The sequence below is a fragment of the Brienomyrus brachyistius genome, unplaced genomic scaffold (genome assembly GCF_023856365.1).
Source record: "Brienomyrus brachyistius isolate T26 unplaced genomic scaffold, BBRACH_0.4 scaffold51, whole genome shotgun sequence".
Taxonomy (NCBI): domain Eukaryota; kingdom Metazoa; phylum Chordata; class Actinopteri; order Osteoglossiformes; family Mormyridae; genus Brienomyrus; species Brienomyrus brachyistius.
In genome coordinates, this window is record NW_026042326.1 from 9,157 (window position 1) to 34,103 (window position 24,947).

General features: G+C 44.2%; 1 long non-coding RNA gene across 1 annotated transcript in view; it reads right to left on the bottom strand.

The window, feature by feature from the left end:
- Positions 1–6,643: 6,643 nt before the first annotated feature.
- The window catches only part of LOC125723766 (uncharacterized), a 29,613-nt gene continuing 11,309 nt past the window's right edge, over positions 6,644–24,947 (bottom strand). The window contains exon 3 of the long non-coding RNA XR_007386964.1: positions 6,644–12,383. This is a non-coding gene — a long non-coding RNA (uncharacterized LOC125723766). The remainder of the gene's footprint in view (positions 12,384–24,947) is intronic.

The following is a 24,947-nucleotide window of genomic DNA, read 5'->3' on the forward strand; positions in this document are numbered from 1 at the left end:
CACATGTGAGAGGTCACAGGCATAGCCGACGGAAGATCAGTCACTCACACTTACTCAGCGCCATCCAGTCACACAGTGTAGGAGCAAGGAATTACGAGCACAAAATTGACACGAATGAGACACAAAAAAAAGCAAAAGGACTTAATACGCAATGGAATTATCAAAGCATTTAGCAGCCATCACAGGGCTCAAAGAGGACCTCACTGAGAGCACAGTGATTCCACACAATAATTCCCTGTCAATACTCATACCAACATGCTGATGTAATGTATGATGTAATTCTTCCAAACTATTTAGGACGTGATATATTTTAGAGACAACTGGATTGTTTGATACCACTGCATGTATCGGCTTTTGCCTTAGAAAATGACTTGTTGTTTATCACGTTTTATTATAGCATTGTTTTTTCCACTTAACACTCAGATGGTGATGGTGCTTTTTTCATGAATTATACTTGTTAATCACATCTTGGCAAACCTGCCCTACTTTGCCATTAGAGGGGGTCATGCATGATGATGATGACAAGTGTGAGTGAAATGCACAATACACGGGGGCGACAGGTCAAGGGCCGGGTGGTTTATAAACATGCTCAGAGAGGTAGTATGTGCCTTAGTGGGTTAAGCCTCTGTGCCTGTGATCAGAAAGTTGCTGGTTCAAGCCCAATCTCACCATGTCTGTGGGTCCTTGGCAAGGTCCTTAACCCCCAGCTGACTCTGCAACAGGTAGCTGCCCCTCACAGCTAGCTTGCTCTCACATACAGAGTGGAAGATAAGGGAGGTATAAAGAGGGTTTCCCCACAGGGATGAATAAAGTGTCTATTATTATTATTATTATTATTATTATTATTATTATTATTATTAACATAGAAAGACAAAAATAGACTTTTTTTGTTTAACAATAATAAAGATAGTGGTTAAACAGCACACTCCATTATCAGAGAGGTTGAGAAAATGAAGAAAGACCCTATGGCACATAGACAGCGATGAAAACACTCAAATACAATGAAAAGAGCAGAACAGGAGCACATGCCGAGCTCTGTAATCTCCCAACAATCTGGCCGTGGTGTAGTTCTAGGAGCCTAGTTGGTGCCAGCTGGCTTTCATTAACTGAAGTGTCTGTGGGCGTGGGGTGGGGAGAGGGGTACACAGCACCCCCTGCAGACAGGGCCCTGGGACTGTGGAATGACCTGAAACTCTTTCACCACCTCGAAACGGCCACATTTGGGGAAGAGGGAAAATTAGATTTTTCCAAAACAAGGATTTACGCCCGTCTGGGGTTGTTAAGAAGAGCTGCTGGGAATGGCTCGTTGGGTCAGAAAGAAAGACAAGGACGGCTGTTTGTTGCCGATGATATGTGGCTCAGTGAACTATGCTTCTATGCTTTTGATCTGAAGGTTGCTGGTTTGAATCCCATCCTTGGCTAGTAGTATTTTGAGTAACGGCCTTAATCCTCCACCTCTGCCCTCTAAAAGAAATGCTCTTGAGATGCTGGATAAATGGCTGACTCCACCTGGACTCCAAGCTGTGTGTGTCTTAAGGAGAGTAAGATGGCGTATGTGAAAAGAAGTGTTCCAATGAACTTCTCAAAATAGCCTCCCAATTTTTTTTCATAAATGCACTGATGGTCTCAACATCATTAAAAGCTGGAAGGCAGCACGTCGAGGACCTTACTTTCACTAAAGCTCCCTTGTGAAAAGGAGAATGGGGGAATAGACTTACAGTACAGATTCTCTGAATGTTGAAAGTGGTCATAGGTCTCATGAGGAGAAATTGAAAGGCCTGAATTATTGATACTGTCCACACAAATGCCTGTTTCTAATAGGTCCCTGTGCAAGCAAGGCAACATAATCAATGCCTTCCTGTTTTACATCTGACAATAGTCATGCAGTGTAAGCATATGCCTGAAAAAAGCAGGAAGAGGATGTTTCTTTGTGTATTGGAGTCTCTTTTCTCACTATTTTAGATTTAAAACATAAATTTGAAAACAAAACTGAAACCATTTTCTGATATCACCACTCAAAAGCAGATATGCAATAGGAGAACAACAAATGCAACTGAGTGAAAAATGTTAGAACAAAGGAACAATAATGAAAGACGGGGGAAACGTTGGGGGGGGGGGGGGGGAAAGTCCCATGATCCTCTGTGGTGGGAGATGAGCCGTCTCCCGACTGTGACGGCATAAAGGGATGCTGAAGCTTACCGCTGGCCACATCAGGGGGCACTTGTGTGGTATGAAAAGCAGGCCGGCCTTCGTTCATGGGTCACCACCCTCCAGCTACACTTTGTGTTCATTTCCCATGCCTCATGGAAGGCATTTTCAGCACAATGATAACATAAAAAATATAGCAAAAGACAGGCGGCCATTCATCTTGTGCAGATGGATATTAACACTAGAACTGCCAAATCTACGCAAATTTGCGTAAATTCCCTGGGCCTAACACCTACTAGCATCCCTGCTGAGAGTTTCTTGGGCCATTGTCCTCCTGCTTTTGTTGTGCAAACACACCCATTACCTGTGAGGCCTGGCACATTTGCATTTTTTTACTCAGAGCAGCTAAAATCCAAGGCAGGCTGTGTGACATGGAAACCTTCACAAAAGTCTGCCATATCTATACCAAATATCCCACATGCTGACTGACCTGCAAATATGAAAGACACACATTCACAAAATATATGGAAGCACAAGTCTGTTTTATTTATAAAAAAAATTGAGTGTTTCAAACTTTGCAGTGTTTGCAGACCCAGTGACCATCATCCCTGCATTTGGCGCAAGTGAATTTGTAACACTTTGCACTGGTAAACCTGCTGCGGTTTCTGTTGCAGTTCTCCTGTACCTGACACTGAGTTGTCCATACAAGTCCTGGCACAGCAGCAGCCTTCCTCTGTCCCCATAGCCTTTTGTGGCATAAATTGGCAATGGAGTTCCTTGGCTAGATGACTCAAAAATAATCTTCTTTTGCCTTCCCACCCTGTACATGCCTTGTACAGAACGTAGGAATTTGCCACCACCAGGTCCAGCATGTTGTAAAATACAGCTACTGGCCACCTGCATGTTGCTGCTCTTACGGAATACATGCGCGCCATTTGGTCCAACACATTTACACCACACTATAACAGCAGAGAGAGAGAGAGTCATGAGTGTATTTGCTTTTTTTCTACCTTCTTTCTATATAGGCCTGTATAGTACATATCAGAAAACATTGTAGCACTGATGTAAAATTATACACACATTCACATACCTTCATGTGGTTATAGTCTGTTATCGTGTTGGGTTTCCTCTTTCTGCCTTCACAGATCGCCACATCTTGGTCCAAGGAACTCAGAACACACACAATCTTGTTTTTTTAGGTGCATAAATTGTCAAGGAGACACTGCCACTTCTAAGCACTGACGCGGAGAATTCCTCTTGCTGTGCAGTGTCCTTTGAAATTGGAGGAAGTTCATACCAAACTTTATTCCCTGTGCTCAGTAGTGTTGTTTTGCGCTGAAGCAGTCTGTGTGACAGTGCCAGTGAGGTGAAGAAATTGTCCGTTGTGACATTTCTCCCGTCATCCAGAAATGGCTCCATCAGACTCATGACCATGTTCTCTGCCAGCCTCTCCCTTTTCTGGTGACTGGGGTCTTTTCCCAAGTTAGGGGACACGTTGCAGACGTATTTGGTCTCCAAATCCGTGGCCATCCAGAACTTGATCCCAAATTTGTCCTGCTTGGATGCGATATACCAAGTGACATGGAATGGATCCACATCTACTCCACGTTGTCTTTCCACCGGTGTCCCTCAGGGCTCGGTTCTTGGCCCTCTCCTATTCTCCCTCTACACTAAATCTCTTGGCGAAGTTATATCCTCACATGGCTTCTCCTACCACTGCTATGCCGATGACACTCAACTCATCCTCTCCTTCCCTCCCTCAGACACTCATGTCTCCACTAAGATCTCTACATGCTTGGCAGACATCTCATCTTGGATGACCACTCACCAGCTAAAACTCAAAACTAGTAAAACTGAGTTGCTTTACATCCCGGCTGACTCATCCCCCCTCCAGGACCTTGCGATCTCCTTTGACAACTCCCTGATCCGTCCTTCGGTTTCTGCTAGAAACCTTGGAGTTACCATAGATGATCGGTTGTCATTTTCCTCACATATCACCAGTCTTTCTCGCTCTTGTCGGTTTCTCCTCTTTAACATCAGGAGGATACGTCCATTTCTTTCCACCCAGGCTACCCAGATACTCGTCCAGTCCCTCGTCATCTCACGCCTTGACTACTGCAACTCGCTTCTAGCGGGTTTACCACTGAGCGCCATCCGTCCCCTCCAACTGATTCAGAATGCAGCTGCTCGTCTTGTTTTCATCCTTCCCAAGTTCTCCCACACCACTCCTTTGCTGCGCTCCCTCCACTGGCTTCCTGTAGCTGCACGCATCAGATTCAAAACACTGATGCTCGCATACAAAGCCAAAAATTCTCTGGCACCATCCTACCTAAAGGACCTCATCACACCCCGCTCTGCACCACGATCTCTCCGATCCTCCAGCACTGCTCGACTGGTCCCACCTCCCCTCAAGGCACAAGGAAGACACGCATCTCGGCTCTTCTCTGTCCTGGCACCTAATTGATGGAATGAACTCCCCCTAGATGTCCGAACAGCTGAATCCTTGAATGTCTTCAAGCGACGACTCAAAACTTTTCTTTTTCAGAAATACCTGACGTAGAACTTCTATATTCTTACTCGACTCTTTTTCTGGTGTGTGTTTTAAAAAAATAAAATAAAATAAAAATTCTGCACTACTCAATGGCGTTCTCAGAGATAGTATTCGTAGCTGGGGTCCTTATTGAGCTAGCATCGGAAATTCATTGCAGAGTCTCAAAGCACTTATGTAAGTCGCTCTGGCTAAGGGCGTCTGCCAAATCCTGTAAATGTAAATGTAAATATACTGCATGGACAATGAACCTTGGTCGAGAACAGCTGTACATCTATGTTCATGTGTTCTCCTGGAGTGAAACTTTCAGCACAGTTCTTGGTGAAGGCTGGCAGAGAACGTGGTCATGAGTCTGATGGAGTCATTTCTGGATGACGGGAGAAATGTCACAATGGACAATTTCTTCACCTCACTGTCACTGTCACACAGACTGCTTCACTTTACTGGGCATGGTGAATAACGTTTGCCGTGAACTTCCTCCATTGGCAAAGGACACTGCACAGGGAGAGGAATTCTCCACGTCAGTGTTTAGAATGGCGCGCATGTATTCAGTACGAGCAGCAACATGCAAGTGGCCAGTAGCTGTGTTTTACAACATGCTGGACTTGGTGGCGGTGAATGCCTACGTTCTGTACAAAGCATCTACAGGGTGGAAAGGAAAAAGAAGATTGTTTCCGATTCTTCTAGCCAAGGAACTCCATTGCCAAATACAGGGATGATGGTCACTGGGTTTTCAAACGCTGCAAACACAGACTTTGAAAGATAGACAGACTGTGTGGGACAGTAACCACTGAGACAAAAGGCAGAAAGATGACGAAGAGATGAACCTGGAACTGAGGCACGGATACATCAATTTTTACATGAACAGCCAAACATGCAAAGCTGGAGAGATCACACAAAAACAAAATTCACTTTTGGTGTTATAATTCAGTGATGGCCAATGAAAATGAAATGACATTTTATTCTGTATGTGTATGAGCATGTCAAAAACCATGGACCATGACTTCACTCAGCTTATGACATTTATATACAAACATGCATTGGAGACTGAAGTGTTAGCATGTTTTCATTTTATTCATTTCATTCTATTAGCAACTTTTCATTCTATTTTCACTCAATTTGTTTTATAAATAACACAGACTTGTGTTTCCATATATTTTGTGAATGTGCGTCTTTCATATTTGCAGGTCAGTCAGCGTGTGGGATATTTGGTATAGATATGGCAGACTTTTGTGAAGGTTTCCATGTCACACACAGAGGTTTAGCCTGCCTTGGATTTGAGCTGCTCTGAGTAAAAAATGCAAATGCGCCAGGCCTCACAGGTAATGGGTGTGTTTGCACAACAAAAGCAGGAGGAGGATGGGGCTGAAGACCTGCGAAAATCACAGCAGGGGTGACAAACACCTTGGGACTCTCAGCAGAGAATAAAAACTCGGTAAATCTAGTGTTAAATGCCTCAGTGACGGTAAAGTTTTTTCTAGTGCTGACTGAAATGAGTGTAAAGACTGCGCCACAGCAACAATAAAACTGCAAAAGCCAACATGTAAGGAAATCTCTTCCTTTCTGATTCAAAGCAGTGCAGCGCTGTGTCCTCACCCTGCCCAGGGCTCAGTTCCCATCCTGACACTACGTGTGTCAGTCTGTGTGTGGGGGTTTCCACCCACAGTCCAAAAGTTAAGTGAGCTGGTCTCTGTGTGCGAGTGTGTGCACTGTGATGGACTGGCTTCCCCTCTGGGCTGTTTCCTGCACCTCCTGGTGACCCTACACTGGTTAAGCTGTCATAAAAAATGGATGACTATTCCAAAGTAGTCGCTAATTCTGTTTTTGAATCAATACATGCTATAGTATACTCCTTGTTGATTATTCTTTTCTTGTCAAGATATTCATATCTGAACCATCAAGCTTTTTATATCTGGACCACCTGCCCCCCCCCCCCCCCATCCTGTTGTAGTATGGTAACCCTTTAGGTAACATCATCATTAGCATCTACTAAACTTGCTTTAAAGCAGTAGTACTCATTTTTAGCAAGATGACCAAAGTATTTTCGGCTAGGCCTTCTGCAGTCTCAGCAGGACTGTCTTTGGATATTAATTTCATGGAAGTACAGATATATTCAGTTATTATTGTACTATTGTATACTATTTCAGTTATCAATGGATTGCTTCGTCACACTAGTGTGATGCAGTCATGAGGGAATCTATAAGAAATATGAGATTTCTCATAAAAAAATTAAAATATCTTGTACTAAAACTGTGTCCACCATATATACTGTATACCTTCCTACTGTACTTTTCATAGTTGCACATTGAACTCATACTAGATGGAATTAGGAGTACAGTATTCAATTATTTTTGCTTGCATCCTTTTCAGTGAATATCCATTCACCCATTTTCCAAACCACTTATCCTACTGGGTCACGGGGGGTCCGGAGCCTATCCCGGAAGCAATGGGCACGAGGCAGGGAACAACCCAGGATGGGAGGCCAGCCCATCGCAGGGCACACTCACACACCATTCACTCACGCATGCACACCTACGGGCAATTTAGCGACTCCAATTAGCCTCAGCATGTCTTTGGACTGTGGGGGGGGGGGGGGAACCGGAGTACCCGGAGGAAAGCCCATGACGACATGGGGAGAACATGCAAACTCCGCAGACATGTAACCCAGGCGGAGAGTCGAACCCGGGTCCCAGAGGTATGAGGCAACAGTGCTAACCACTGCACCACCATGCCATCCCCTCAGTGAATATCTGGAATGCTAATTTAACTCATTTGGTATTTTCTTTCTGTTGTTATCTATCTTACCTGCTTTATCTACAACCTAAGGAATAATCACCATATCACTTGAAAAGGCTTTGAAAGAAGCTATCGCTTTTAGGCAGGATGCGGTGGCCCTGATTAGCAGCAGAGTGCTCTCAGGAGCTCAGCAAAGGAAAGCCCAGCTCAATCAGGCATATTTGTAATAATGGGTGGCTCTCTGGGTAGTCAATGCAGAACTAAATACAATATGAAAACAAACCTTAATCAACAGCATAACATTGTACACCTTAGTATGAAGGAGACTGGGGGCTTTGGGGTGATCAGGCTGTTTTCTCATTTCATTGATTTGCTGACAGGTCACCCTAGTTATAGTATCTCGCTTCCCTGTTTCTTACATTCGCTTTTATTATGATTTATTGCGTCCCAGTGGGCCATTGTAACCCTACCTCTTATCTCTATGTTCATCAAGTACTTTTTCAGGATTTTAATTAGAGGAGCCTCTTTCCCTATTCAAAAGATGTTAAAAAACTCAAATTACAAAGAGTTAAGGAAACTAAGCAACAATAACAGACCCGTTCAGTTCCGGAGGTAAAGGATTTATAATGCTTCCTATTTAGGATACATATTTACTTGCCACAGAACTATCAGTTATCATTGCTGTATTATACACAAATGGCAGTTGTCTAATCCCAGAATGAAACAATCTGTTTAATACTGGAATTTGACAACAATGCACCCAACTATACTTGACAACTAATGCAATCAAACTGTTAACTAAAAGAGGGGTTGCTAATAGTAAAGGAAATTTCAGAAGGTTCTCAAGAATCTAGTTTAGAATAATGGTTCATGCTTATAATGCTGGTAAGATTTGGGTCATTAACTAAAGAAATAGTTTCATATATTCTTAGCAAAGCAAATCATTTGGACAGTGCAATGTGTTGGTACCAATTCCCAGAGATCTGGTAAGCTGGCAGAACAAGTCGAGAGCAGACTCATACTAATGAAAATACAGATTTTTAGAACCAAATTCAGATTTTGTGCATGTTATATATAAGAGCAAATGAGGATTTCTTTAGGTTTTGGGAATGTTACATAAGAAAATGTTCTGAAGGTTGAGTAGCTTTCTGGGTGAGAATGAGTTGCTGTGGCAGAACTCATATTTGTGAAGATGGGGTACAAGCTACAGCCTGCATGTTAGTAAATGTCATCACTAAACCGAAAGAAATTCCTCTATCAGCTACATATAGACATTTCATCTTTCATTGACAGAGCAGACGGGGGGGATATTCAAAGGTTTGCTTGGGGTCAGGTTGTTGAAACGACTGTCTGATTGATAAGACTGTGACCAAATTCATAAACAGATCATGTGACGGAAATGTTTCATTCAAAAATTCGTATGGCATAATGTAATGAAATTAACATTAGTCACAAAGCACCACTTTTGTATTAAGGGAAGGTGGCTGGAATGCATTTCCTAAATTTTGGTTGCATTCATATTTTCAAGCTAAACTAAATGGACACTAAATGGACTCTAAATGGACGCATGGACTCTTTCATCGATGAACTATTTATATTTCCAATTTTCCAACTGTGATGCATTGACTTAGATGCTGTTTACAGTTCGTTTTAAAATGCATCTTGGGCTATCAGACAACAAGTAGACAGCTGAAATACATCACCATTTACATCTATTATGCCCCTTCAAGGTGTCCAGCTTGGTGGTTGTTTATGCTTGTACTGTATTTAGCATTGTGCACTTGTGATCCGATCACCCAAGATGCATTTTATAACTAAGTGTATACAGTAGACGAATTAACTGAAAATGATGGTACAGATACTGAAAATCATCAGCCAATGAAAGGAAGGATCCAGTGTCTTAATCTGATAGTAAGGAGAGTAAAAATGTGTGTTTACATTCCATTTCTATTCTTTTGTTCCTTGTCTTTTTTGTAAAAAATGAAGCATAGCTGAAACTGTGGTCAAGGTATATCATGGATTCATTCAAGAGGGTCAGTGCTAATATTTGGCTAAAATACACAAGATAATATCGGTGTGTGGCTCTGTGCATTAGGACTCTGTGTCAGTGATTGGAAGGTTACTGGTTCAAATTCCATGCTTGGCAGAGTGATGCCACTGTTGGACTTTTGAGCTAGGCCCTTAACCCCAGTTACTCCAGGAACTGACTACACCTGGTTTCTCAGTTGTATGCAGTGTTAGCTAAAAATGCAAAATATGTGTAATGGAGTGTCTATTTACACTAGGGTGAAAATAGTCACACGGCACCTACTTGTCTATTTACACCCAGTCTCCTGAGTCCCCGCCCCCTGGTGGCACACTCGCAAACACTGTGTTGCTTGAATGGTTTCATGTCACTTCTATGGCTGAAGGTGCCACAGTGGGATACGAATGTAAAAGGTAGGGTGCAGTAAACACAAAATGTCCTCTTGTTCTAGCAATAGTTAGCTAGCTGAAGATAAACAGTGATCTTGGTAATTAGTGTTAGTATTGGCTAAAAGACTTGAAATTATTTTTTCACAATGGAGGAGAATTCCCATCTTATGTGTAGCACATGGGGAGGAATTTTTGATTTTCTGGGAGGGGGTGCAATAAAAACACTCAGGAGATTTAATAGCATTAGCCATGGATTTTTTAGTGGAATAGCATTGCTTGATACAGATGCTTGGGTGAAAATAGCATCTGCCTAAATGTAATCTAACAGAAGTTTGTGAACATTGACACTTTCTACAGTATTGACTGGGATGTTCATACACAGAGTCTGGCTCTTTGTTTTGATGGCTATTTTTGTCTTCACAGTTATTTTCTGTAATCCCTAACCATCCAGGAATTCTTTCAATAATTCTCTGATCTGTCCCAAACTCCACGTCATGTGTGTTTGTTCACTATGGATAAGATATTGAAATCATAACATATATAACAGGATGTGTTCTTTTACAGCAAGTCACACGCTACTGGGATACCCCTTTTCCTTTGTCACATGCACCTGGGATATCTCATTGCCTTTGTCACATGCACCTGGGATATCCCTTTGCCGTTGTCATACACTACTGGGATATCTCATTGCCTTTGCCACACGCGAATAAGATATTGTTTTGCCTTTGCTACACACTACTGGGGTATCCCTTGACTTTTGTCACATGTTACTGGGATAACTGGGATATCCCTTTGTCTTTGTCATACACTACTGGGATATCGCTTTGCCTTTGTCACACACTACTGGGATATCCCTTTGCTTTTTTCACATGTTACTGGGATATCCATTTGCCTTTGAAGTTATGCTTTTTTCAGATAGAGGGAATAAGGATGTTCCCTGGTGAAGCATGATATATATGCATACATATATGTACATGAATAAGCAAATCTATCTATCTATCTATCTATCTATCTATCTATCTATCTATCTATCTATCTATCTATCTATCTATCTATCTATCTATCTATCTATCTATCTATCTATCTATCTATCTATCTATCTATCTATCTATTTATCTATCTATCCCATTTCTTTATTTATCCATTTATTTATGGTTATTTGCTTATTTATTGGATAGTAACTAATGAGTCATTTAAGAGGAGGGGGCAGTGACAGCCTGTTATCCGTATGGGTGGGAGGAGCTGACTTCAATAGTCATGCCCCTGGATTGTGATTTCCTTTGGCCTACCATACCTTTCATGTGCCTTTTGTGAATTTTATTATTTCTTGATTTTGGTTTAGGGGGCTGTAGGGTGGTCACATCTCTCCCTGAGCTCTTTCTGTCATGCCCGGCTCGTCCGATCCTCATGTGTGCCACGCCCCCTGATTACCCACATGTGCTTCCCTGATCGTACCCAGCTGTGTCTAATTATTTTCGACCAGTCCTGTCTATTTCAGTCCATGTCTTGCCTTAGTTCTTTGTCCGTCATTGATGTTTGTCAATTTCAGTACCTGCGTATTGCTCCCTGTTGTCCTGCCCGTTAATAAATCCCCAGTATTCCCAGTACTTCGCCTGCTTGCCTGCTTTCTGCCCGCATCGCCTGCCCGTGCGATCACCCGGTTCAACCACGGATCGTGACACTTTCGATATGGGTCTGAATTGTTTTCATGTTGCATCAAGGGAAAAACTGTGGTGTCATTTTACAATTTTCTTAATTGCTTTGGAGCATTTCTCAAATGGCAATTAACATCTGTGAAGCAGCAAGTGTAATCCCCACACCATAATGTCACTTCTGCAGAGCGGAACTTCGTTTCTCATTGCTTCACACAGTACATGATTTTGTTGTCATTTTGATATTCTTATATTGCCATGTTGTTGTTTTTGTGTTATACACTGCTGTGTAACTTTTTTGTTTGCTATTTTACTGTGTCTTGAGATATGAAGAAGTTACTTGTGCACGCAAGTACTTTCTCCTGCCAGTGAACTTTACATATTATAAAGAAGAACCTTGCAATGTTGCAACTGGTGTCTTCGACATGAATAACTATTAGTATGTTAAAGAAAATCAATCAGCCAGTGACAATGAGAAAAGTGAGAACTATCACAATTTTGTAGCTAAGGAGCATAGTTACACTGACATACTGACTATATATCTAAGCATTTTGACTCTCAAGGTTAAAACTATGCAGACTATACTTTTAATTTTGGTGGCATTGACTAATTCATTGGTGGAATTATATGCTTTTCATACACCAGTTAATTGTTCTAGGTAAGTTACAGGCTTTTACAGGGAAATTCTCTTCATCACAGATAGACCTCATTCCTAATGGTCAACCCCCCCCCCCCCCATCCCCCTTTTATGTAGACTTGTTTATGGCAGTGATGCAGCCCTCGCCCCATGCCTGTGACTCACACCTGGACGGGTTTAGAGAGTTTGCCTCTTTGCTTGCATGCACTGGCCACACCTCTTCTGAAGTCCTCTTCTGTGTCATTTCCTGTGATAAGGGAGAAAATACAATAATAGTTTACATCATACGGGTGAATTGTTTGACCCACTCTCTCATTGTGATTTTAGTGATAAACGACATTTTGTGTGGTAGGTTGTCTTCCAGTAATTGGGCATCAAGAGAATGGTTCGTATCTCTTTTGGCCCTATTTTATGATGTGCTATGACCATCAAAGTTCCTTTGAGGCAACAAACTACACTTCCACTGAAAAGATAACATGCAACAGTTCAACAATTATGTTGTTTGAAAAACACTGAAGTGAAGGACAGTCCACAGTGGCTTTTCTGCCAGTCAGTGATTATTTGTGGAAATTTTTATTATGTTGGCCGATTCCTTTGTTTACATTGGCTGGGAACTTACACCAAGCAACTCAGGGCAGGGGAACACTCTGGATGAGATGCCAGAAGAGTGCAGGACGTGTACTGACATGTATACAACATGGGCAATTCAGAGATACTGATTCACCCTCCTCCCCCCTGCATGTGTCTGAAGTGTGGGAGAGGACCAGAGAAAACCCACACAGACACAGTGAGGACAGGCAAACTCCACACACGCAGAGCGGGAATCGAACCAACAACCTGTAGGTGTGTGTGAGGCAGAACTGCTACCCACTGAGCCTCCTTGCTGCCAACCTCAAGGTTTTTGATTTACAAATATTTTTCCCTTTTCTGCAAATAAAACAGGATTTCTTAAGGTGATCTTTAAAGTGATATAGTATTTTATTTTTATTATCACCTAATCTGGACCAGCCTTTAGACAATAACCCTGATAGCTCACCCCATGCTACCCAAAAGCCTTTGCATCCAGCACAGCATTTCTTGGCCATGGTGCTCTAACAATGTGCCTCCACATGACCAGTGGAGCGTGTGTCTATCACCTGACTCATCTCTGGCTTCATGCTCCGCTCTGTCATTTTTTAAAAATGGTTCTGCATGCCAGGGTCATGGAGGAAACTGGCAGAACTTTGCTGTATGGATTTCCTTTTTAAAATCTGATATCATTTTTTTATTCTATGGGTTTATAAGGACATAAAACTTATAGGTCCTGCAGGCCCCAACTCTGATCAGCCTGCATCAGTCTATTTCAGAGCTCCACAAAAAGGATCCTCTGGCCTGGGCAAGACTGGACTCCACTCATCAGACCTCCCCTTTTAAGGAAGGCAAAGGCCTGCCGGCTCCTGAGAGACTGGATAGGAATAACTGGAGCAACACAGAAAAAGCAAGACCTTTCACCCCCTGGAGTGGCCGGAGTTCCACAGTCAATCCACAGCAACAACAGCTGTCAGTCTCCAGACACAAACACCTTTTCCACTATATACAGGATAACTCACCACACATAGATGTTAGGGACAAATACACGCATGTTGGGTCTTGTTAGAATAGGCATGAAATGGCGAGTGTTATACACTCAGATTTAAGGCAGTATAGCTTTCCCTAAGAGAAATATAGAAACTTCAGCTAAATCCACCAAAATGAGAGAGCCTCTCACATTGTAGAACAAGGGAATTACAACTGCCCCTAGTGATCTGATTGGCTGGGGACTTGAGAACCAAGGTCAGCAATGCCCCTAAAATTAACCATTGACCGAAATTGGTCAGTCTTCAGAGACATGCTATCACCTGGTTTGGATACTTAAGGAAGGGCTTCAGAAGAAGTCGGGGAGTCACTCTGTAATCAGAGCTCCCACAGAGAACTGTGCGAAAGTCCATCTGTAGTCAGATACTTTCTGCAGAACTTTGTGCACTCTCAGCTGAGGAATGTGATTGTTTAATATTGTATTTGTCCAAATGTATTTACAAGTAAGTGGCCACATGTCAATAATTGTATATTGTAGTATATTTAATAAATGTTGTTTCGATTACTTTATGACTGTCTGATTTGCTAACTTCTTTATAAACTTTCCATATTGGACTTCTATCCTTATTAGGACTAAAGTGCTAAATACTATCTTGCAGTCTCTGGGTAAATCCCCTTTATCCGGGTCCCAAACTTGACTGCCCAAGTTAAGTTAGGTGGAAACCAGAACTACACCTCTGGAGTTCGCACACGCTCAGTTACAGGCCGACTTAACCTCTGAGGTCAACACATGCTGATGACAGGTACTGGTCTACCCTCTGAGGGGCGTACACACTATGTTCCTAGGCACCGGGCATAGTCCCTGAGACGCTCACATGGTAAGACAATGGGCGGCATCGGCGGAGTCCCTGAGACGAGCCAAAAGTAAACCTCGTACAAACTACCGCTACGAAAGGTGCGGCCTTCACAGCTGCTAAGGTTGACACATGTTATGATATGGGCTGCCCCTGGCTGAGCCTCTGAGGTGGACGTACGTGTGGTTTGGGTAAACATCGGCTTAATCTCCGAGGCACCCACATGCTCAGTAATTGGCAGACACTGAGCCTTTGGGAAATTATATAGGTCGAGGGACCCGAATAATCAGAGGCTGACATTGTGTTAAATGGTGGCGATTTCCGTACCTCTAAGACAAACCCTGTGGAACAAGCCCACGGATCGCCCTGTCGGCCGAGGCGAATCTGGCAGACTCCTTCGTCAGGGGTAAACTAGAGTTGGTAATCTAAAGGAGAGTCCTGAAGTAATCCGAAAAACATAAACGTCATGACTACAATATACTGAAATAAGGTCTTTAATAAAATGGAGTCAGACATGTGAATAAAAGAATACTTTATATATTAAAAAGAGTAAGTAATTTCCAGGAGCGCTTGGAAGGGCCAACACGCATTCACAGCCTTCGGCTGCGCCATTGGATTCCGCCATTGGGCCAGTGAGCAGCTCCCTACAGGTTGAATATTGATGGTCAGAACCCAGCTCTATGATAAACCCTAAGAGCTGCTGTCAACAATGTGAGATTCAATTCAATTCAATTCATTTTTATATATTGTCTATCACAATAGAGTTGTCCCAAAGCACTTTACATTAGAGAGAGATACAGATCGGGAAAAAAGGAAGGAAAGAAATTAAATAAAGATGTAGGAACACATTCGGGTGAAGCTGACAATTATTATTACAGAGGAAAAAAATCAACCAGTGTCTTTGACAACTATGAGATAAAGTTAAATAAATGGTGAACAGGGTGGCACAGCGGCTCAGTGGGTGGCGTTGCTGCGTCACACCTCCAGGTACTCTTTGTGCATGGAATTTGCATGTTCTCCCTTTGTCCTGTGGGTTAATCTGCAGGTGTTGCAGGTTCCTCATGCAGTTACTCAGATTAGCATCTGTAAATTGCCCACAGTGTGTACCCTGTGATGGCCCAAGGTGTACCTTGCTGCCTGGGATAGACTCTAGGCCCCCTATGATCCTGATAAAAGGGTGGAAGATGGATGGAAATCTTAATAATCAAGATAATATGATCTCTTTAGGCTCTAAATCATATGACAGTAACAGCTAAGAATTAAAACTTTAATTTGTAATTCATATTTTTAAATAAATGAATATGCTGTGCTTAATTGCTTAAAACTAAATAATAAAACATTCCCTTAAAGAAGCTTAGATATGATCTGATGCTTTATGTAATTAAAATTAGGTGATTGCGTCACCTTAATCCTTAGATTAAGATCTCACATTGTGGTATCTTACCAAAAATAGTACAATGCAGTGCAAAAGTACAAATGAGAGAAATAAGTCATTTCTGAATAAGTAACTGCAAGTAAACGGAACATGGGGAAGCAGAGCGAATTCCCAGGAAGGCATGATATCCTTTGTCTTTTTCTGTGCGAGTCAATGGAACCAAACGGCTGACCCAACAGAGAGGCCCAGTGACATTACCGGGAAGTACATGGCCTCCTACACAATGGGGGCACAACCAACGAGCAGGAAAATCATTTTACATATTATCTGTTTGTCTATGGGGAAAAACATCCGCACAAACACACCTCACGGTTACAATGTCTGACTCACGGATCATAGGAATGATCATAGACTGTAACCCACTATATGAGGTCAGAGTGGGTTATAGCCAGACTTCTCTGGACTCCAGATGGACAGCATTGTGCTTTAGTGCACAAGTACTGAGAATGTTAAGGAGTGGAACTGCTTTTTGGAAAAGTTTAAAGTTTGTTTCACCTTAGAGTTAGAAAAGCACTCCTGTGCTTAATGTTTCATGGGTAGTTTTACACATAAAAAATGTTTGCCATGTTATCTGAATCAAGCTGACAATAAATTCTCAATATGGAATAATGCTGTGTATTGTCATAGAAAACCAATTACTAGATTAATAAGGTTAATGTTGCGATAACTGCCAGCAAGCAGAAAGCTGGTAATGGCATTGTTAATATATAAAATCATAAATAATTTAATCTTAAATGAGACAGTTTATCTGTAGTTTAACACACCTGACAGCCATGGTTAGCTAATCTCAATCATTTCTGACAGCAGCACTCGTAGCATTTGCATAAATATCCGAAAATCTCTGGAGATTAGGAATCCTTTTCTAAATGTAAACTGAGTCCAGCACACTACTAATTTTAGTTTTTATGATTTTCTTTAGTTATAATACTTTTCAAATTGAGCAGATGTGCTGTTATGTATATGCAGACCTTTCCAGTTTAATTTCTCTGTATTATGTTATTAACACCTTTAAAAACAGGGTTTATAAAAATATCACGGTTTTAAGAAGTGAGATTGGGAAAGTATAGAAATTTGCACACACATATGAAGTGAATTCAGTGAGCCAAATTTCTGCTTTTAAACAAGATGCCTTCTGTAAATAAGAAGTTCAGCTAACTGAGGGACCCAGACCGCTCATGTACCCTAGCAACACATCACAGGCTCATGAAAAATGCAGGAGCTGGGAGAACTCTGCTGCCGAGGTGGGTGGCGTGTGGCTGCGGAGGGTAGGCCGGTGATCTGCAGGTTGCTGCTTCAGGCCTCAGCAGAACAGTCGCAGCTTTGTTGGGCCCTTGAGCCAGACCCTTAGCCCCCCGAAATGCTCCAGGCCACCAGATAAATGGCTGGCCCTGTGGTCAGACACCAGGTTTCGCAGTATGCTCTGCATATGTGCATGTGTCTCAAACGAGAGCATGATGGAATACACGAAAAGAAGCACTCCAATGTATTTGTGCAAATGGCAAATAAAGCCACATTTCATGATGACTGTCATTCTTGTTATCTTCATGGCTTTTGCTGTTTCCTCCGGACAGCCCTACATTCACACTGCTGCTGTATCTGGCACCTGTGGACACCATGCCCCATAAAGACTGTCTCACTGGAAGAAGGAACAGACGTGGCTGATGTCTGCCAATAAAGATGAGCTGTTGGATGTTGGGCACTCAGATGTAATATACATCGTAATAATATAACCTAATATGCAGCAGCCATACCACCTGCAGTTCAGACTAGGAAATCCACAAGTACTTGGATGGCAGATCAGCTAAGAAAGCTGGGTTGCTGCTGGAAGAGGTGTTGGTGTGGCCAAAAGGTTAGCCCATCCTGTGGTCTGTGTGGATCCCAATGCCCAGTGTAGTGATGGGGACACTGTGCTGTAAAAATGGTGCCGTCCTTCAGATGAGACGTAAAACTGAGGTCCTGACTCTCTGACGTCATAAAAGATCCCTGAGCATCTGAGAAAAGAATAGGACTGGTACCCGGATGTTCAGGCTAAAATTGCCCATTGTGGCCCTATTAGATCTGGCCTCCTAATCATCACCTGTATCTAAATGGTAAATTCCCTCCTACCCCTTCACCACCTTAGCTACTGTGTGGAGAGCATACTGGCACAGAATGGCAATAGTCACATAATCTAGGTGCTACACAGTGGTGGTGATTGATGTGGTTCCCCTAGGCTTCTGTAAAGCACTTTGGGTATCTTGAAAAGTGCTATATAAATGCAACTTTCCTTAATTCACTTTCATTAATTTTGCTTCGGTCTCATCGTGGTGAGGGATAGCTCATAACATGTCACAACAGCTGCCCGGCTGGCAGTACGTGTGAGGTTGTAGAAAATTAACCAATCTGATTTGATAATTCAGCAATGCTGTGTTATGACTGCTTACATGAAATGATTGTAAGGACTAAACACACTTACATTGCGTGCTGTAGACATTCCCTGGGAACCACAAAGGAGCCTGTACGCAGGCTAGTGTTCAGCATGAAACTCCGTTTGTGCGACTTTGGCAGGTAGATTTATTTCTTTTTTGTTCAGGTAAGTGAGACAATTGGATGAAAGTAAGAAAATATGAAGTAGAAGCAGAGGAGGGGATCAGGGAGGATTTAGGTGTTTGTCCATCCCCCTGATACTGGTAATCATCTGACAGGTCCAGGCCCGTAGCCATAAACCTTACTAATAGGTCCCCCAGTTGGTAATTTTACATTCCTGGACAGGACACACCCCCACTGCACCCTTTTCAGCCTGTCTGGCCCGAGGCCACTGGGAGGGCTGTTGGGAAGTCGCCAAAAGCAGGATGAGTGGTACAATGAGATGGGCAGCTGGGAACGGGAAGCAGAGAGCTAAATGAGATCAGCCCCGTAAACAGTCACGCTTGCCTGGCCATTAACAACAGGAAGAATAAGCTAACAGAACACGTCGGGGACTCCACACAAATGATCGGATACAGTATGTGACGCAGTGGCTTGCAGCAGTGTTATTCATGAGAACTGAGCCTTTCGGCATACAGTGCCCACGGGAAAGAACATGATTCCGAGATATGGGCTAGCGGCAGCCTTGACAGTTGTCCCTCCATTGCGTCTGTGATGTTAGAGGAGGTCCTAAACTGACTGCACACTGAAATTGCTGACTTAAAAAAAAACTTGTATCTCCACCACCATAGCAACCAGAGGTCAGCATGCCTCGCAGGTGTGCTGAGTCACGTCCCACAACTCAGCACGTGGGCAAGGCCACCAGGTTCACCAGACGTTGCAACGGCCGCCGTCTTGGATATACAATAAACAGTTTGGCAACGCGGTGCTATATGCTAACCGCTCAGCTATGGTGGTGGGGGGTGCTGTGGGAACTGGCTGGGTAAATAACAGTGGGGAGCGCTGTGACTCAGCATGGCGAGAAAAAGGGAGAAAGAGAGACCAAGACAAGATTAGTAAATTAGTAAGTGCGAATACGAGGGACATAATGAAGCACTCAGTGCCTCTAGTGCAGACAGCTTTGAAGAGCTGTTGCTGTTAGTGTTGCCTTCCCATAATACTCTCCTATGGCCATTCGGCTGATTGGTGGCCCCCACTCAGTCTCACAGACTGCCTGCATGTACACATATGTATGCATATATGCGTGTGTCTGTGTTCCTCGTGTGTCATGTGTGTCAGGCTACTATTCTCTTTGAAATTCTAAAGGTGGTTTAGTTTTTGTTTGTATGAGTATTATTTTTGAGACCATTCTCTGGTATAAATAAGAAACATGTCCTCTAGATGCTATAGGAAGCATTGTACCTCAAAAGGACATATGAAGAGTATGCATATCATTTTGCACATTGGTTCAGCAAATCCTTTAATTGACGGCCATTTGCGAAGAATGACTTATTACTCAGAACCACTGGCCTCATTTATATAGCTTTCAAAATGAAAGTATAAATAAATTTTAACATCATGAATCCCTGATGCTCACTGTTGCCCAAAGAAAATACCTGGTCAGAACCGGCAATGAACATGATCTTGGTGACGGCAGTGTGATCATACTCAATGATCATACTCATTCTCACATGCTGCTGCTCCTAGCTGGACAAACACAAGTATCACAGCCTAACTCCAGTCAAGGAGAAGCCTAAGAGCAGATGGCAGGAAGTGTATTTGGAAAGAAGTTAAAACAAACCTGCCAGCATCCATATGCATAGTCACTAAGCCTATAACTAAGGCCCGGTTAGCACTGACGCTAAGCAAAGACATGCCTGATACTTGCCTGCGTCACCTCATGTTATCAAAGGTCCTTGTTCTATAGGCTAACTTCCTGTTTGTCTTTTTAAAAATGTACTTAATTAATATTCCATCATGGACAAGTTGCGGATAAAGTGATTTTTTTTATTTGCTTAGCTGGTAATTGCCTCACCTGCCCTGTGAAACCACTCCAAGATTCTATTGAATTTAAGTTCATCTTTCAAGTCCCATTCTGGTCAGGAACCCCGTGGGGGGGGGGGGGGGGGGGGGTGACACTATTACCAGATGGAAGCAAAATATTTGGATACGTTCGTTTAGCATCTGCTCCGCCAGCAGCCTCCACAGCTGATTGTTATGTCATTTAGGCTGGAATTCGGCCAGGACTGTGACACACACCAATCTGTCAATGACAATTGTGTGCCTCCGTGACACAGGCTACCAGCACACAGACGTTGGAGGCGGAGTGAAGGGGGTTTGGGATGAAAGGGTGGAGTTTAGATTTAATTGGATCCCTGGTGTAGCCATATGTCATGTAGGATGGATGCTCCACCAGGACCAAAGAAAGTTCTCAGAACAGGCTGATAACAAAAATCACACTTTCCACTGTGTCAGACTATAATTCTGTTACATTAACTGAGGCATTGCCATGGTTTTTAACTACACCTACCTGAAAAACTGGTCACAATCCAGTCAGTCTGGCAAAGTATTACTTGGACTGCGAGATTAAGCATCTGAGGAGATGCAGTTCAGCATGACTGACGGCTAGTAAAAACCACCAGGGGATGATAAACAAAGGACTGAAATACCCAGCCAAGTTTGAAAAATGTCCAGTGTGGGTTGTGTTTATTTTACCTAAGACGCCTTGGTCAAATAATTGCCCTCTCTCTGGGTATCTCTGCTAAGGGTGTTAAAAAATGAGATTATAGTTCATAGGTTGCCCTTCTACGCCAGTCCGTGCAGTGAATATGAATCATGGAGATCTCACCGGATACACCTAGGGGTTATGACTCACCTACAATGACAGACCTCATGTCTGGGATGTTGCAGTGTAACTCCCAAGCAGCATCTCTGTCCAGCCAATCACGGTGAAGTTCCATAGTGAACAAAAGCAAGCCCCATAGCAGTCTATTGAAACCAAACTACCGAACTCAATACTGTCACTCAGGCACATCAAGTAGTCTTACTGTATCTCTTTTCAAACACTGCCACTTTTTGGCAAATTTTGACTTTTCAGCTTTATTGTCCACTTTAGAACATTCGTTAGAAGAATAATAAAAAAGTATTCGAAAGTGTTGTTACATAACTTTGATGAAGTAATCAAATGGCTACATTACTTGTTACATTTCTAAAGTAAGTTGTCCACAAAGGGCAGCCACTTGTAGCAGTGACCAGGGAGCTGGAGGCCTTGCTCCAGGACTCACAGACATGCTAAGGCTGGGTTTGAACCAGCAACCTTCCGATTATGATTACCATCATATAGTGTGACCACATTAGACTGGTAGAATGGGCATGTTTATAGTCCAGAAGTTCTTTAAACTTGTGTTGATGGAAAGACCACTGGATATAATGAAATGTGTTAATGTATAGAAAATGAGGCATTGCTGATGCTTGTCTGAGTGTGTTATTATTCTTCCAGGTTATTGCACATGGCCTGTTGAGAGCTGAATATATCTGCAAAATGATCAAAATCAAAGTATACAATGGTAAATCAGTTCTCAAACTCATTAGAACTCGCATTTCTTAAAAGTCGAACCAACCAGTTTGGAAAAAAAATTACCTAGAACTCAGAAGTCGAACCGTGAACGCCGACCTAAGATATCTTGTAGGTGCGAGGAAATGAGTCAAGCGGCACGTCTCTCAACGGTTAAAAAAAGGCAATACTATGGCCATAAACACAGCCAGGGAGTTGGCTTGGCAATGAACTGCAGACAGACTAAATGCATAAGTTACGTAAATGTTACAAGTGCTTAGTAGGTTGGGTTTACATGTCATTATTACTGTATAATATTATTTGATCTCTGTAAAATACTTTCAATCACATCCATGTGAAATATTCTGCGAAATAACCGTATCTTGTCTTTGCTATTTTATTAATAAACTTTCAAAGTAGACAGTGAGTAAACAAAATATAAAAATATCTTCCTGTTCATAGTATTTAATTTCAGTCATTGCATTTCATGTTTGACCTTTATAATATGCGTACACGTTTTTTTTTTTTTTTTACAGTAAAATACCGTACCGTAAAATAACGGACTTCAAGGGACCTGGCAAAACAGTTTGTTATATTCAGAGTTTCTCTATGCCGAGAACACAATTACAGGACACCATTTACTCATGCCACATGTTATGAATCGCGGGTCGGACGGGTAAACAGGCAGGCAGGCAAACTACGTGGAAAACAAGGGTTAGACAGCAACGTACTAACATCAATGATGGTGGACAGGACGAGACCGGGAACACAGGACCTGGAAAACAAGAGCAAAACCATCAACGAGGGACCGGGAACAAAAGAGGCACACAGAACAGACACAGGGGCAAAAGTCAAGTCAGGACCTGACAAAGGATGGGAAACGCAGACAGATGAGGAAAGGAGACACGGAGGGAACAGGCGGAATGAAAGGGCCAGGAGTGAACACAGGGGGACGAGGAGCAGAGACAGGAGGAACACCGGGATGAGGAGCAGAGACAGAAGACCAAAGAGGAAAGGATGGGGGACAAAGGGGAGCCCAAGGGAGCCACGGCGGGCAATGGGCGGCAGCTGGAGGGGCCGCGGGTGACCAGGAGGCCGGGCGAGGGACAGGCGAAGGGGCCATGGAGGAAGCCAGAGGGGGCATCAGGGGAGGCGACGAGGGAGCTGAAGGGGACACCGGCTAAGGCAAGGAGGGAAGGGGAGCTGTAGTAGGCGATGGCGAAGGCACAGCTGGCCAAGGTGATGTCCCCCGACGCGCCAGAGTGGGGGGACCTGCAGGCGACAGAGGAGCCGCAGTGGGGGAACCCGCAGGCGACCGACGAGGCCTCGGAGGTGGGACCGAGGCAGGGCGAGGTGGCGTCGGAGGGGGACCCGCAGTCGACAGCTGACCCAGAGCCCCAGGACCTGTAGGCGCCCCCCGAGCCCTAGCCAAAGCGAGCGAGGGCGAGCCAGGGGGCAGGGCGGGTGGGACCCTAGCCCTGCGCCTGGGTCCTCTCCCCTTCCGGGACACAGACATGCGGGGATCAGGCCGGGGTCGACCTCGCCCGGGCGAGGCAAGGGAAGTCATCAGGGAGGTCCCCGAGGGGTCCCACTCGAGCTCCTACTCCTCCAAGGAGGAAGGAGCAATGGTCAGATTGTCCGGGACCTCCTCGGGGACTGGAGCTGGGGGGACAGGAATAGGGTCAGGGACCGGGACAGGAGTCCCAGGGGTAGCCGGCGGATCTGCAGATGGAGGCAGAGGGGCCTCAGGCGGAGATGCAGGCAGCGGAGGCAGCGCGGCCTTCGGGAGGTACAGCAGGCGGCGGAGGCAGCGCGGCCTCGGGAGGAGCTGGCACCGCCGACTCTGCCAGCAGGGGGCGCCGCAGTGGCTGGAGCCTTGCTGTGCAGCACGGCAGCCACCGGGACAGTCAGTTCAGGCGCCGGCAGGACAGGTAGTTCAGGCGCCGGCAGGACAGGTAGTTCAGGCACCGGCAGGACAGGCAGATCCAGCACAGGCTCCAATGTGGCTACCTCACAAGCGGGCATTGCCCCCTTAAGGGCCCGTGGGATCTGCAGGATAGCGTCCAATACTGCCCTGACCCCTTTAAAGCCAGGCACGTTCCCCGGAAAGGGGAAGCCACCCACGAAGGCAGCTTAGTGGCGGTGGTGACGTCGGGGGTGATCGTGGAGACTTCCCGATAGAAAGAAGCGGGAGAGTGAAGCGTCTCCTAGGAGGACGGTCCTCGGGGCTTTCGCCGGCTTTCTCCTCTTTTTCTTCCAGCTCGGGGTTGTGGGGGGAGGCTGCGCCATTTCCAATGGGACGGACGACGGGGGGACAGCCTCTGCGACGAAAGGCGTGACCAGCTTGTACCTCCACTCCGTCACGCGCTATATCAACCGCTGGAGGTTTGCGTGCATGTCTCCTAGTAGCTTTTACTGGCCAAATCCAGTGCTACCGGGTCCTCCTGAACCTCGGGGTGGTTTAGCCAGTAGATCACCTCTTACAGCAGACTGAGATGCCGGTACTTGGTCTGCTGTGGTGCTTCTTCTTTGGGGTGCGTCATTCTGTTATGAATCGCAGGTCGGACAGGCAAACAGGCAGGCAGGACGCGGGGAAGGATGAGACAGGCAGGCAAACTATGGGGAAACTGAGGGTTTATTTGGGGAGACTGGGTAGACAGTGACGTACTAACATCAATGACGGACACCCAACTGAGGAAGACGTGATATACGCAAGACAGGGCAAAAGAACAGGGAACAGCTGGGCACAATCGGGGAAGCGCACGTGGATGATGAGGGGGTGTGGCACACATGAGGACTGGACGTGCAGGTCATGACACCACACCCCAGTAGACACACTTGTGCTATAGATTATTATATTGTACATGTAGTAATCCAACTTTACCTGACCAGATGCGTGGCTATTAATAATCACGAATACGTATCTGCGCTGGATATCACCGGCACGCCAGGTGCCTTGTAGGTGGAGCTGTATGTCCGTTATAGCCAAACAAAACTACAGCGAAAAGCGGCCCTTTGGACCAAATTGTT